The sequence below is a fragment of the Bos javanicus genome, chromosome 4 (assembly GCF_032452875.1).
Source record: "Bos javanicus breed banteng chromosome 4, ARS-OSU_banteng_1.0, whole genome shotgun sequence".
NCBI classification, from domain to species: domain Eukaryota; kingdom Metazoa; phylum Chordata; class Mammalia; order Artiodactyla; family Bovidae; genus Bos; species Bos javanicus.
In genome coordinates this window covers 6,668,428-6,683,674 of record NC_083871.1, presented here as the reverse complement: position 1 = coordinate 6,683,674, position 15,247 = coordinate 6,668,428, and the positions used below count along the sequence as shown (strand labels likewise).

The window sequence follows — 15,247 nt, the reverse complement described above, 5'->3', positions numbered from 1 at the left end:
ATGTCTTTGAAAATGTTGTCTTCGCAACAATTCACAAAATGCTTCAAAACAACAGAAGATGTAGCGATGACCTTGTTAAAAGAGTAGATGAAAAGTAGAAGTCACGGCCAGGAAATAAGAGTCTTCTGTGGGATGCAGTGTTAAGAAAGAAAAAAAAAAAGTTAATTTGCTAACTTAATGACTGATAGGCTCTAAGTTCCATCTGTGATTAGTATCAGCTACGTAAGGTTTGACAGTGAATGTATTAACTGTCAGACCCGGTTTTTCCTATTGAACTTGGCATCACAACATTGCCTGTGTTGTAACGTTTTAGAGGTTCACACGGTGAGTGAGACGTGGGTGGTGTTCTGTGTATGCCAGCCCTGGGCCAGACCCGTGACCCCATGGAGGGCATGGGCTTCACAATGTTGGTTTTGTGATTATTGGAATGGTGAGGCCAGCAGATCAGCTGATGACTTAGTCACAAGAGAGCCTGAAACATAGATTCCCAGGAGGAAGGAGCATGCGCGCCACAGGGGGAGGTGCCAGGGTTACTCAGGGGGCCGTGGGACCAGGAGCTGTGGGCCAGAGGCTTGATTCTGCTGTCTGGTCCCCTGGGGAGGAGCAAGGCTTAGGACAGACACTTCAAATCATTTCAGGGCTGGGGCACAGGGCGACCCCTGGTTGTCTGGTACCCAGTCCTGGGGGGATCAGGGCAGGAGGCCGGCTGTCCTGAGTGGTGGCCCGTAGAGCAGGTGGCGTGGACCAGGGCTCTGAATGGGTGTACGTGTGTATATGTACATCCCTGCATGCTCGGTCGCTTCAGTCGTGTCTGACTCTTTGCAACTCTACGGACAGGCTCCTCTGTCCATGAGATTCTCCAGGCAAGGCTACTGGAGTGGGTTGCCATGCCCTCATCCAGGGGATCTTCTTGACCCAAGGATTAGACTCACGTCTCCTGCAATTGCAGGTGGATTGTTTACCATCTGAGTAACCAGGGAAGCTGGTGTGTATATATATATATATATATATATATATATACATACATACCCACAAACACATATATGTCACATGTCAAAAACTCTGATGCTGGGAAAGATTGAAGGCAGAGGAGGAAAAGAGGACAACAGGATGAGATGGTTGGATGGCATCACAGACTCAATGGACATGAGTTTGAGCAAACTCCAGGAGAGGGTGAAGGACAGGGAAGCCTGGTGCACTGCAGTCCATGGGGTCGCAAACAGTGGGATACGACTTAGCAGCTGAACAACAGCAACCAGAAGTCAAAGCCTCAGAACACAGGAGATAAACACAGGCTGATGGAACAGCCCTTCCCACAGCCCTCTTCTCGGAGCAGGTACCTGCCTGGGCCAGCCTCTAGTGAGAAATCCCACAGGCATCTGTTTGGGATGCTGGATGCCCTGCATCGCCCTGGACCATGTTGGCTGGGGAAGCTGGAAAGTGAAAGGGTCCTGCAGTCGTGCACCATACTTTTACGTGTGGTGTGAGCCTCTTGGGGATGCAGCGGGCATGGCACGGCCACCCACCCACGACCCGGACCTGCCATGGAGGGTCACCCAAGGCCGTGCCCCAAGGAGCTGGTCAACAGAGTCCAGGTATCCTTACGCGTCTGATCATTGCCCTCTCTCAGGCTCCCTTCCCTCCCCAGGGGCTCTCCTCTTTCAGGGCCGCCCCTCTGTCTCCATCTGGGCATCCTGCACCTGCGTGTAAGGACCCGAATTGGAAGGCTGTGGCAGATTGCCCACAGGGGAGACCCCCGGACCCGGTGGCTGTGGACCACGTGCTGCTGATGGACTTAAAGGGCTTGGCTCTGCCCCGCGTGTCAGGGAGACGGTTTCATTCCATCTTTACATCAAGCCTTTATCATTATTTTAAACTGAGGGGCAGGAGGGCTGAAATCCATACCCAGGGAGAACGATATTCAGTGGTATTCCTGTTTCTGTGGCTTTTTGATTTTCATCTAAATTTGGAGATGATGGATCTGGGTTGAGGGCAAAGAGGTGGGGGCGGGGCGGGGCGAGGGGGGGCTCTCGCTCCTCTAGACAAGGGTAAGGGGGAGAGCGTTTCTGTCTTAAATTACCTTCCTCCAGAGCCTGGGCCGGCACAGGCCTTGGGGACTTGGGCTTCCTCCCCACCTGCCCTAGATGATCTCTTCGCGCCCCCGAACTCCCAAACAGAAGGAGTGTTAGGGGACGACCTAGACAGCGCCGCCATCTGCTGGTGGCATGCTTGAACTGCATGCGCAGACAACCGCCTTGCAGGGTTGACTCCGGTGACTGAACAAGCTGGCCATGGGGGAGAGGCGGTCATTCGACTTCCATAAAAGTCCATATTACTGCACACCTCCAACCCAACCCTCTTCTCATTCCTCTTTACACTGAAAACATCTGCAGTAACAACGACCTAAGCAAAAGCCACAGGAATTCAAAGCGGGATGGGGGGGGGGGGGGGGGGTGGTGCGGGGGGAGCCTCTGCGTGAGGACGGTCCCCAGGGATGGCTGTGCTGTGTGCCCGGGATCCCCGTAGAAGCAGGGGGCAAGCCCAGAAAGCCGGGGTCCCTCTGCTGGGTGGGGGGCCCGGGCTCTGCGGAGCAGACCTCCCAGGCGGCTGCAGGATGGTGGCTGACCGCCACCACCACCATGAAGGTGTCCACCTTGTCCTTCCGGGGCCCATGGGATCTGCGTGAAGGGGCCTTGGCCTGGGTGGATGCCTGGGGCTGATCTGCTCTGCCCGTTGGGAGAAGACTGAGATTCCAGACTTGAGTCTTGTGTCCACCATTCCAAGGATGCGGTGGGATAAACCAGGTGCGAACATTTCCTGATGGCGGAAGCACCCAATCCTTAGGATAAGACTAAATGAGAGGATTTACATAAAGGGCATTTAGTACACTGACTTTTCTACCTGCCGCTTACTGTGTCTCTAGCATGAGCCAAGCATGTGCTTAGCGCTCTAACTGGGTCACATCTGTCACAACGCTGAATGAGAGAGCTGTTGTCATCCACACTTGTTTCGATGAGGAAGCTGAAGCTCAGAAAGCTTATTTGTCCAGTCACTGGCATTGGTGACTACCTGGTCCAGGGTCAGGGAAGGAAGTATTACTCATTGTCTCGAGAGAAATAGACGTACAGTAGAGACACGAGACCAGGTACGAGCTCCTATCTGTTTGGGAGAGATGAGGAGTTCTCAGCTTTCATATTTTAAAACAGAAATGACTGTGGTCCTCAGTAAAGCTGGGAAGACAGAAATCAATGAGATGATGGTGTGAAAAGCTTGCTCAGATCTGGTTCTTACTAGAATAAAGGGTGTATCTCATAGTTTCAAAAGGCACTGCTTTCTTTTTGGCATGTTATTGTCTTTGAAGTTAGGATTTTTCACAATCATTGATTACAGTGGTTGGTGACAGTCTCCTGACAGTCCGTTTTTCTCTTAGCGATATTTCAGGATCCTTATCATCATCCCTGACAGCTTGGATTAATTAGACACCGCATGACTAATGGTGGGGTACACAGACTTGACAGGGACCCGGCTACTGTGTCTGAATGGGAGTTTACCTTTCAGGGATGAGGGTTCGGTTTGATTGGTCCAGGAGTGAAAGAGGGTAGGGGTCCAGGAGAGGTGATGACGGGAGGCCAGTCAGGATGGTGTGAGGGAAAAGCTGGAACCGTAGGCTTTAGGGAGATCCTGCTCCTTTAAGTCAGGACAGGATTGGTGCTTGAGCTGGAGGGCAGGGCAGTTCTCCACAACCGTTTCTGGGGGTCTTGTGGTAGCAGATGTGAGCAGTCACTCAGCCAGAATCATCCCCTAGGGCCAGCTCGGTCCTCAGCCTCCAGGCTTGCTAACTCCCGGACAGGTCCGCCTTCCCCACAGGCAGGCAGGGTCCAGCTGGAGCCGGGGAGAGAGGAGACTCAAGCCAGTGAGGAACAGGCCCTGCAGTTTCCCCAGCCTCTGCTTTGTGCGGGTGTGTAAGGCTGCCTTTCAGGGCTGGAGCCCCTTCCATGCCCACAAACACCCTCCTCAGAACTTTCTAGATCTTCTTGTTATCTCAGATCAGTCCATGCCTGGGACAGCTGCTGTCCATGGTCTTGATTTCTTTTATGAGAGTGAAATTGATTACCAACAGACATTCTGCCCTTCCCCATCAATAAAGCTATCTGACCCTAATAATGTGATTTGCTTTTTTTTTTTTTTTACTTGCAGGGTTTTTGTTGTTGTTTTGGGGAACAAAAGGAGAGTTTATTTATTCATTCATACAGTTCATTCAACAAATATTTATTCCAAGACTCCCACTGTAGATTGATCAATGATGAGTTCCAGGCAGACGAGTTCCCTGCTCTCCTGGGACTTCTATTCAGAGAAGGGTGTTTGCTAGGATGGGAAGGCAAAAAGGAGATGGGAGATTGATAAACAAGTAAATAAGTCACAGTGAAGCCATTCAAGTCCTTTGTCTATTTTTTTTAAAAATTAGGGTGTTTGTCTTTTATAGCTGAATTATAGGAATTCTTTATATTCTGGATATTAAGCCATTACCAGATATACAGTTTTCAAATATTTTCTCCCATTGTGTGGGTTGTCTTTGCATTGTCTTGATAAAATGTCCTTTGCTGCACAAAAGTTCTTACTTCGGATGAAATCCAGTCTATCTGTTGTTGTTGCTCTCATCTTTGTGGTCTAGCTAAGAATCCATTGCCAAGTTTGAGGCTATGAAGACGCACTTGCTTTCTTCTATGACTTTTATGGTTTTGCTGTTATATTTAGGTCAAAGTCCATTTACAGTTCATTTTTGTGTATTGTGTGAGGTAGGATTCCAACTTCATTCTTTTGCATGTGGTTGCCTGCTTTTCCCAATGCTGTTTGTTGAAGAGACTGTTCACGTTATTGAATAGACTTGGCATCCTTGTCAAAAATCAGGGGCTTCCCTGGTGGCTCAGATCTGCCACATGTGGGAATTGTGGATTTCTGAAAAAGAATCTGCCAGCAATGCGGGAGACTCAGGTTTGATCCCTGGGTTTGGAAGATCCCCTGGAAAAGGGAATGGCTATCCACTCCAGTATTCTTGTCTGGAGAATCCCATGGACAGAGGAGCCTGGTGGGCTACAGCCCATGGGGTCACAAAGAGTCAGAGACAGCTGAGAGACTAACACTTTTCACTTTTTCAAAAATCAGTAGCCATAGATGTCTGGGTTTCTTTTTGCACTCTCAATTGTGTTTCAATGTTTTTTGTTCTCTGCACTGTTTTGACTACTATAGCTTTGTATTAAGTTCCTAAATTGGGAAGTGAGGATTTATGACTTTTTTTCTAAGATTATTGTGGCTAATTGAGGCCTCTTACAATTCAATAGGAATTTAAGGTTTGACTTTGTATCCCTATTTTTTAAAAAGTTGGTGGAATTTTGAAGGGATTGTATAGAATCTGTGGATTATTTTGAAGAATATTGCAATATAGCAATATTAGCAATATTGTCTTCCAAACCATGAACATGGGATTTTTTCTGCTGATTTGTAGCCTCCTGAATTTCTTTCAGCAATGTTTTATAGCTTTCAGTCAACAGGGTTTTTACCTCATCATTGAATTTACTCCTAGATATTTTCTTCTTTTAGATGATATTTTAAAGAGAGTTGCTAACTGACATTTCTTTTGGATTCTTTGCTGATGTATAGAAATACAATGGAGAAGGCAATGGCACCCCACTCCAGTACTCTTGTCTGGAAAATCCCATGGACGGAGGAGCCTGGTGGGCTGCAGTCCATGGGGTTGCTAAGAGTTGGACACGACTGAGCGACTTCACTTTACTTTTCACTTTCATGCACTGGAGAAGGAAATGGCAACCCACTCCAGTATTCTTGCCTAGAGAATCTCAGGGACAGGGGAGCCTGGTGGGCTGCCGTCTGTGGGATCGAACAGAGTTGGGCACGACTGAAGTGACTTAGCAGCAGCAGCAGAAATACAAATTATTTTTTGTGTGTCCATCTTGTAACCTGCAACTTTGCTGAGTTCAGTTATTAACTCTAGCAGCTTTCTTGTGGATTCTCCAGGATTTCCTATGTTATCCAAGAATTTGTTGCTGTTGTCATTCAGTCTCTCAGGGTGTCCGACCCTTTGTGACCCTGTGGACTGCAGCACGCCAGGCTTCCCTGTCCTTCACTATCTCCTGGAGTTTGCTCAAACCCATGTCCCTTGAATCAGCGATGCTATCCAACCATCTCATCCTCTGCCGTCCTCTTCTCCTCCCACCTTCGATCTTTCCCAGCATCAGGGTCAGAACAGAGATAGGCAAAAAAACAGTCTCTGCAGACTGGCTCAGTCTGTGCTGGGGCCCTACTTCAGTCCTTAGCAAGGCTTCTGCTGAGCATAGGGATCAGCCTGCAATGAAAGCTTAGAGCCCTTTTAGGAACTTCTGACCATGTGTCTTGCTCTGGGCTTCTGCATGGTTTTCCAGAACTCCCATAAGCATGGGCCCTTTTGACTGACCTAGCATCCACGTAGACTCTTCACAGGCCGGTCCTCCCGCGCTCCGGTGGCCCAGTGCCTGTCACATTTGATCCCGCAGAAGCTCATCAGCAGTCATGAGCTGCCTCCATGGCTGCAGGTTGTTCATCCTCTTACAGTCTCTGCTGCTTTTCTGCCCTAGTGAGTTACGAGTGAGCAGAAGCAGGGACCCTGTGTGGCTCCTTCGGGGTGCCCCAGACAACTTCAGACAGACACACACGACACTGTGCAGATACGGTCAGCTCTGCTGCCCCGGAAACCAAGGGCTGCATTCCCACCTGGGCAGGTGGGCTACAGGCTTCCACACCGAGGCTGAACTGGGGACCGCAAGTGAAAGCCCTGCAGGGCCTTTCTTCAGCCAGCACTTCCCTCTTTCCTGCTTCACTGGCCACTGAAAACCTTTGGAAGCCGTCCGTGACGCCAACAGACTTGACTGACGGCCCACTGGCTTCTGTGGGGTGGGTGTGTAAAGCTGTCTCCTCTGCTTTCTCGCTGACACCCTTCTCTATTCTTTTTGATTAACCTTTATCGGAGTAGAGTTGCTTTACAATGTTGTGTTGGTTTCTACTGTCCACTAAAGTGAATCAGCTATACGTACGCATACTTCCCCTCTTTTCAGGATTTCCTTCCCATTTAGGTCAAAACAGAGCACCAAGTACAGTTCCCAGTGCTCCACAGTCGGTTCTCATCGGTTACTATTTTATACACGTGTTGTTGTTCGGTCACTAAGTCATGTCCAGCTCTTTGTGACCCCCATGGACTAGCCTAGCTCGCCAGGCTCCTCGTCCATGGGATTTCCTAGGCAGCAATATTGAAGTGGGTTGCCATTTTCTTCTCCAGGGGATCTTCCCAATCCAGGGATCGAACATGCATCTCCTGCGTTGGCAGGCGGATTCTTTATCACTGTGCCACCAGGGAAGCCCATTTTATACATAGTAGTGTATATACGTCAATCCCAATCTCTCAATCCCTCCTACTCACCCTCTTCCCCCTTGGTGTTCATGCATTTGTTCTCCCTCTGTTCTTGAAGATTTAATCTTTTGTTTTAAACTATTGTAAATGGGATGTGATGTTTTCTGATTTTTGTTGTATAGAAATGTAATTGATTTTGTATGACTATGAAGTTTAGGAGGAGTGGACCATGGGTGTTGATTCAAGAGCTGGACTCTGAAATCAGATCGCCTTGGACCAAATCACGGGTTCTCTCCTGTCCATTTTGTCATCTTTGATATGTTACTTAAACTTTAGGTCCTCAGTTTTCTCAGCTGAAAAATGGGAATAATGTGAGTACTGAACGATCGGCTTTTGCTGTATAACCAACCACCACAAAGTTTTGTGTCTCAAGCGAAACTTATTTTCTGTAGCTCAGGATTCTGCAGATGGTGAGGGGGTGGCTAGCATGCTGAGGCTTCTTTCCACGTGTTCTTAAAGGTCTCTCCATACCTCAGGGCCCACAATATAGTCCTCTTTTCCTGAATTTCATATTCTTAAAAGATCAGTGTGCAAAATCAATTATATTTCAACACACACAAAAATTCAGTTAGAAAACATGACCCAAAGCATGTACCTTTTACATTTGTTTAAAATGAAAGGTAAGACCTTCCTGGTGGTCCCTAGGGAATTCTCTGGCAGTTTGGTGGTTAGGAGTCACTGCTGTGGCCCAGGTTTGATCCCATGTCCAGGAACTAAGACCCCACATCCTACAAGCCTGAGGACCAGCCCCCCTCTCCTCAGAAAAATGGTGGTCCCTCCCTCTCTGGGAGGCAGGCTCACCCAGGCTCCTTTACTTGAGAGGCCCAGGATTCTGAAAAACAGCAAGAGAAGACAACCCTCCTTTTGTTTGTACATCTCTTGCTGTAATCGCATTGTCAAAAGCAAGTCACAGGTGGAGTAGAGAATCAGATTGGTGGAGACCACCTGAGGATGCAGCTTCCCTGGTGGCTGAGAGGGTAAAGAGTCTGCCTGCAATGCGGGAGACCTGGGTTTGATCCCTGGGTGGGGAACATCCCCTGGAGGAGGAAATGCCAACCCACTCCAATATTCTTGCCTGGAGAATTGCATAGACAGAGGAGCCTGGTGTGCTACATGGGGTCGCAAAGAGTCTGACACAACTGAGCGATTAACACTTTCACTTTCATGTAAGGGTGCAGTTCAGAGAAATTTCCACAAGGGGGCAGTCATGGCAGCAGCCCAGCACCAATCACCCTCAACGCCAGTGATCCACCCGCCTCCATCTCAAACACTCAAGAGAAAAGCTGCCTCGCAACTTCTCCCACTTCTCCTAGACCACATAGGTCTCAGCACCCAGGAATCCCTCTACTATGGCAGCATCTCAACTGTGACACAAGGGCCTTGTGACTCTCAGCACCCACTGTCCAGCAGAAACTCTGCAAATCTTTCCTAGGTCTGTCTAAGACCTTAAGGCCATGCCTTGATTTTATGTTTTTCTCCAAGGCCATTTCTTCCTTTGAGACTTTTCTGCCAGTTGGTGATATTAGAAATGTGAAACTGTTTTTCAATTCAGAAGGTTCTAGCTGCTCCAGTTTTGCTCTAAATTCTGTTTTAAGCTAAATGGTTCCTTCTTTGGCTCACCTCTATCCCATCAGGAGGACCAAGGACTCTTAGGCAGAGGTAGGTTTTTTCCTATGAGTCACTGCCAATGTCAGGGATGCTGGTATTTCCTCATTTGTTAGGAGGGGATAAAATGAGATGCTGCTTCATAGGATGGTTGTAAACACCACCTTGGCTGAGGTTCTGGGCAGTGTCCCTCTGTTGCTGGATTGGCTCTGCATTTGCTTCCTTTTAGTTTGGATGTCCTGAGGCAGGGACATGCCCAGAGTAGTCCCAGTGAGCAGGGGTGGGGAGGCAGAGCCCCCTTTCCTCCCAGGACAGAGAGATCTGGAAGCCGTCTGTGTCCTCCTCTTCCTAAGAGATTCCCAAATGAGACGTCAGCCCAGAGCGGGGATCATCCAGAACTGAGAACATCATTATCCTCGTAACTCACAGCAGAGAGCAGATGGCTCATGAAATTTAAATGGCAACACCCAAGGGTCCTGCAAATATCCTGTGGCTGTCTCTCCAGCGTCCACTGGATACAGAAGAGCGGGGAAGAAAGCCTTTTCATTGTAGCAACTTCTTGCAAAGAGATCAAAACTGTATTTATCCATATCCTTGAACAATTCCACAAGGAAATGATATTGACCAAGATCTCACTAAAATACATGTTTAAAGATTTTTCACTCCTGGAGATCGCTGGGAAGGGAGAGTTGGGAGAAAATGACAGGCTATGTTTTCATTAATTTATTTCATGTCAAAATTTGCTGCTCAGCACAGACTGGAGGGGTGGGGGAGCATGGTAATGGCCTAGATGTCAGGACTAGGAGGGGTGGGGCTGCACAGCCCACTTTGAGCAAAATGTTAGCGAAGTGATGCTCCACACTAAATGAAACATGCCCCACGCACTGACACCTTCTACTTGCTGTTAAAAATAAGGATGTAAAGCATACGGAACTCTATTCAATATTCTTTGATAAACCATAATGGGGAAGAATATGAAAAAGAATATATTAATATATATGTATAACTGAGTCACTTTACGGTACAGCAGAAATTAACACAATATTGTAAATCAACTATACTTCAATAAAATAAATTTTTGAAAATGAATGGAAAGTTCACAGAGACATCCCGGTCCTGGGCTATGCCTGAGGGCCTGAAAGCCTGAGGCACCAGCTCCTCTGAACTCTGGGCTGAGGACACAGGAGACGGGTCCTAAGGTACACCTGTCAATCAAGCATGAACTTGAGGGCATGGAGCTGCTCCCAAGGCCCCGTGTACAGAAGCAGGGAGCAAGAAGATCTGCCCAAACGGATTCAGGTGCCCACTGCCTACAGCAGCATGGATTTTATGTCAGGAAAATTCCATCAAAGGGATAAAGACTCAGGTAATAATCCATTTTCCTTATGATAACTGAGTTCTTATCTTTTGTGGTAATACACATAGATTCTCTAGAGCTCTAACGCACATAGATGCTCTAGAATTAACAATTCGGTTTAATTAGTAAGAGACATGCACATTTTGTTTTAAAGCAGACACCAGCCTCTTTAGCCAAATTAATTTTGTATACATTTCAAAATATCCATTGGTGATTTATTTCCTTGATCACAAGTGAGCTGAGGATGACACTTCATGATTGTGAGATGATGTATATCTAATTTAGGGCTGTGAAAAGAAGAGAAGTGAAAAGCAAAGGAGAAAATGAAAGATATAAGCATCTGAATGCAGAGTTCCAAAGAATAGCAAGGAGAGATAAGAAAGCCTTCCTCAGCAATCAATGCAAAGAAATAGAGGAAAACAACAGAATGGGAAAGACTAGAGATCTCTTCAAGACAATTAGAGATACCAAGGGAACATTTCCTGTAAAGATGGGCTTGATAAAGAAGAGAAATAGTATGGACAGAAGCAGAAGATATTAAGAAGAGGTAGCAAGAATACACAGATCAGATCAGATTAGTCACTCAGTCATGTCCAACTTTTGCGACCCCATGAATCGCAGCACGCCAGGCCTCCCTGTCCATCACCAAATCCCGGAGTTCACTCAGACTCATGTCCATTGAGTCAGTGATGCCATCCAGCCATTTCATCCTCTGTCGTCCCCTTCTCCTCTTGCCCCCAATCCCTCCCAGCATCAGAGTCTTTTCCGATGAGTCAACTCTTCACATGAGGTGGCCAAAGTACTGGAGTTTCAGCTTTAGCATCATTCCTTCCAAAGAACACCCAGGACTGATCTCCTTTAGAATGGACTGGTTGGATCTCCTTGCAGTCCAAGGGACTCTCAAGAGTCTTCTCCAACACCACAGTTCAAAAGCATCAATTCTTCGGTGCTCAGCCTTATTCACAGTCCAACTCTCACATCCATACATGACCACTGGAAAAACCATAGCCTTGACTAGACGAACCTTTGTTGGCAAAGTAATGTCTCTGCTTTTGAATATACTATCTAGGTTGGTCATAACTTTCCTTCCAAGCAGTAAGCGTCTTTTAATTTCATGGCTGCAATCACCATCTGCAGTGATTTTGGAGCCCCAAAAAATAAAGTCTGACACTGTTTCCACTGTTTCCCCATCTATCAAAGTTCTATCAAAGTTCTACAAGCCAGGCTTCAGCAATACGTGAACTGTGAACTTTCAGATGTTCAAGCTGGTTTTAGAAAAGGCAGAGGAACCAGAGATCAAATTGCCAACATCCGCTGGATCATGGAAAAACCAAGAGAGTTCCAGAAAAAACATCTATTTCTGCTTTATTGACTATGCCAAAGCCTTTGACTGTGTGGATCACAATAAACTGTGGAAAATTCTGAAAGAGACGGGAATAGCAGACCACCTGACCTGCCTCCACATGACCTGCCTCTTGAGAAACCTATATGCAGGTCAGGAAGCAACAGTTAGAACTGGACATGGAACAACAGACTGGTTCCAAATAGGAAAAGGAGTATGTCAAGACTGTATATTGCCACCCTGCTTATTTAACTTATATGCAGAGTACATCATGAGAAATGCTGGGCTGGAAGAAGCACAAGCTGGAATCCAGATTGCTGGGAGAAATATCAATAACCTCAGATATGCAGATGACACCACCCTTAATGGCAGAAAGTGAAGAGGAACTCAAAAGCCTCTTGATGAAAGTGAAAGTGGAGAGTGAAAAAGTTGGCTTAAAGCTCAACATTCAGAAAACAAAGATCATGGCATCTGGCCCCATCATTTCATGGGAAATAGATGGGGAAACAGTGTCAGACTTTATTTTTGGGGCTCCAAAATCACTGCAGATGGTGATGCAACCATGAAATTAAAAGATGCTTACTCCTTAGAAGGAAAGTTATGACCAACCTAGATAGTATATTCAAAAGCAGAGACATTACTTTGCCAACAAAGGTCCGTCTAGTCAAGGCTATGGTTTTTCCTGTGGTCATGTATGGATGTGAGAGTTGGACTGTGAAGAAAGCTGAGCACCAAAGAACTGATGCTTTTGAACTGTGGTGTTGGAGAAGACTCTTGAGAATCCCTTGGACTGCAAGGAGATCCAACCAGTCCATCCTAAAGGAGATCAGTCCTGGGTGTTCATTGGAAGGACTGATGCTGAAGCTGTAACTCCAATACTTTGGCCACCTCATGTGAAGAGCTGACTCAATGGAAAAGACTCTGATGCTGGGAGGGATTGGGGGCAGTAGGAAAAGGGCACGACAGAGGATGAGATGGCTGGATGGCATCACTGACTCGATGGACGTGAGTCTGAGTGAACTCTGGGAGTTGGTGATAGACAGGGAGGCCTGGCTGCAATTCATGGGGTCGCAAAGAGTTGGACACAACTGAGTGACTGAACTGAGCTGAACTGAACTATCTACTTGGACAGAGTGTGCTTTTATTTTTTGTTGACCTATAGTTGATTAAGTTTTGTGTTAATTATTGCTGTAAAGCAAAGTGGTTCAATTATATACATATATGCATTATTTTTTGCTTTCTTTTCCATTATGGTTTATCACAATATATTGAATATAGCTCCCTGTTCTCTCCAGTAGGACCTTGTTGTTTATCCATTCTCTGTATAATAGTTTGCCTCTACCAATCCTTACGTCCCACCCCATCCCTCCCCCACCTCCTGCCCTGCTTGGCAATCACCAGTCTGCTCTCTATGTCCATGACTCTGTTTCTGTTTCATAGGGTCTTTTGTGTCATATTTTAGACTCCACATACAAATTACATCATGTGGTATTTGTCTCTTTCTGACTTATTTCACAGAGATTATGTTTATATTTTCTAAAACATCAGAATCACCTAGTAGAGAAAGTGGCTACAAACATTCCTGTGCATGGATGATCATACACCTATGACCGGTTTTTATAAGCATTCACATGCCTCATTTAAACAGTCTCATGTAGGGAGGTAAGAAAGGTGTTATATGGAGGGACTTTTTGATCTCAAATTTATATCGGGTTTCCTAGAATATAATTTCCAACTTAGAAAAATATCAGTTGTTTATGTTTCTGAATGATAAGGAATTTTTGAAAACCCTGTAAGTGAGGGATCATTTACTTTTTCATTCATTTTTTTTCCATGAAATTCATGGAACAGTAGGTGCTTAAATGATGCAGTACGTTGTGGCTGTAAATATAAGTAACATATGTCATCCAAAAGTTTAGGAGAAGAGGCAATATTGACCATAATTCCATGTGATAATTAAATTAAGCATTTTCAAATAACACAGTGGGTGGAGGACTCATGCCACCCAGGACTCCAGGGAGGTATGGTCAAGTCATCTGAAAGGCTGTGTCCACCTGTCTAGGTGGAGAATGGGGGAAGGACTATTCCAGACAGATGAAAGACTGAAAATCAAAGCCTCCAGTAGGGTAGGGAGATTCCAGATAGGAAAACAGAATGGTCTCAGATACTTCAAATTTGGTGAGAATCTTCCTGCAATGCAGGAGACCCCGGTTCAATTTCTGGGTCGGGAAGATCTGCTGGAGAGGGGATAGGCTACCCACTCCAGTATTCTTGGGCTTCCCTTGTGGCTTAGCTGGTTAAGAATCCGCCTGTGATGTGGAAGACCTGGGATGGATCCCTGGGTTGGAAAGATCCCCTGGAGAAGGGAAAGGCTATCCACTCCAGTATTCTGGCCTGGAGAATTCCACGGACTGTATAGGCCATGGGGTCGCAAAGAATCAGACACAACTGAGCAATTTTTCAGATACTGAAAAACAGTGTTGCAATCTCTGTGTCATGATTATTTCTGGGTTTTAAATTGCTTAGATTTTTATACTGATCCTTTTGCAAAATTTTAAATCCTTATTTTGATATCTTTTGGTCAAAGGAGTTAAAATAAAAGATAGTCTTAAAAAAAAGGATATTTTTTTCCCCATAATGGTTAAAATTTTAAAATGCTTACCAATAGAAAGTGATCTCAAGGATGTAAAGCAGCTGGTTCTTTAAAAAAAAAAAATCTTCCTTATTGAAGTGTAGTTGATTTACAATGGTGTGTTTATTTCTGCTGGGCAGCAAAGTGCCTCAGTTATACACATATGTACATTTTTATATATTCTTTTCCATTATGATTTATCACAGGATATTGAGTAGAGCTTCCTGTGCTGTACAGTGAAACCTTGTTGCTTATCCATCCTGTATACAATAGTTTATATCTGCTCATCCCAAAGTCCCAGTCCTTCCCTCTCCTACCCTGCCCTCCTCCATTGGCAGCCACAAGTCTCCTCTCTCTGTCTGTGAGTCTGTTTCCTCTGTCTGTAGACTCCACATGTAAGTGATATCAGATGATATTTGTCTTTCTCTTTCTGATTTACTTAACTCGGTATGGCAATCTTGAGGGTCATCTATGTTGTCACAAATGGCATTCCTTCCTTCTTTTTGGTGGCCAAGTAATATTCCACTGTGTATAAATCACATCTTCTGTATTTATTCCTCTAAAGTGGACATTGAGGTTGTCTCCATGTCTTGGCTATTGTGACTCTTGCTGCTGTAAACATTGCAGTGCAAGTATATTTTTTAATTATACTTCTGTCTGGAAATATGCTCAAGAGTGAGATTGCTGGATGGCTATAGATGGCAATTCTATTTTTAGCTTTTTGAGGAACCTCTGTACTGTTCTCCATAGTGGCTACACCAACTTACACTCCCACTAAGAGTGTAACCGATTTCCCTTCTCTACACACCCTCTCCAGCATTTATTCTTTGTAAATTTTTTGATGCTGGCCAT

At 45.8% G+C, this 15,247-nt stretch overlaps 1 protein-coding gene across 2 annotated transcripts in view; it reads left to right on the top strand.

The window, feature by feature from the left end:
- The window catches only part of VWC2 (von Willebrand factor C domain containing 2), a 137,802-nt gene that overhangs the window by 87,159 nt on the left and 35,396 nt on the right, over positions 1-15,247 (top strand). The gene's annotated exons all lie outside the window — the stretch shown is intronic.